Below are 395 nucleotides of genomic sequence, written 5' to 3' on the forward strand. Positions count from 1 at the left end.
CCCCCGCAATCCATTGCACCCCCGGACTGGGGCAGCAGCTCACACACCATGGCTCCGGCAGACCCCATGTACGACCACTGATTCTACATCCTTCCCAGGACTTCATCTCCAAGCTGGGGATCCCCACCCCAAGGTGCTCAGCCCCAGGCAGAGCTGTGCCTCCCCTGGATGGGGTCCCTCTCATTGCCAATGCAGGAGGTGGACCACCCAGCATGGTAGCAAAGGCTCCAGCACAGTCCCTCTACAGACCCTGCCCTTGGAGACCCCCTTAGCAGCCTTGAGCCCTCTCTGTCCTGCTCCAAGCTCCCTGCAGTTTTAACCTCTCTCCTCTCATCCCTGCCTGCATGGCACAGCTCATCTGCACCCATGAGCACCCCAGCCTGCCCTCTACAGGG

The 395-nt window shown here is 61.5% G+C and overlaps 1 protein-coding gene across 1 annotated transcript in view; it reads right to left on the reverse strand.

Moving 5' to 3' along the window:
• Window positions 1-395, reverse strand: part of WWP2 (WW domain containing E3 ubiquitin protein ligase 2) — a 9,599-nt gene that overhangs the window by 8,591 nt on the left and 613 nt on the right. The window lies entirely within an intron of this gene.

The sequence above is a fragment of the Nestor notabilis genome, unplaced genomic scaffold (assembly GCF_000696875.1).
Source record: "Nestor notabilis isolate BGI_N333 unplaced genomic scaffold, ASM69687v1 scaffold12424, whole genome shotgun sequence".
Taxonomy (NCBI): Eukaryota; Metazoa; Chordata; class Aves; order Psittaciformes; family Psittacidae; genus Nestor; species Nestor notabilis.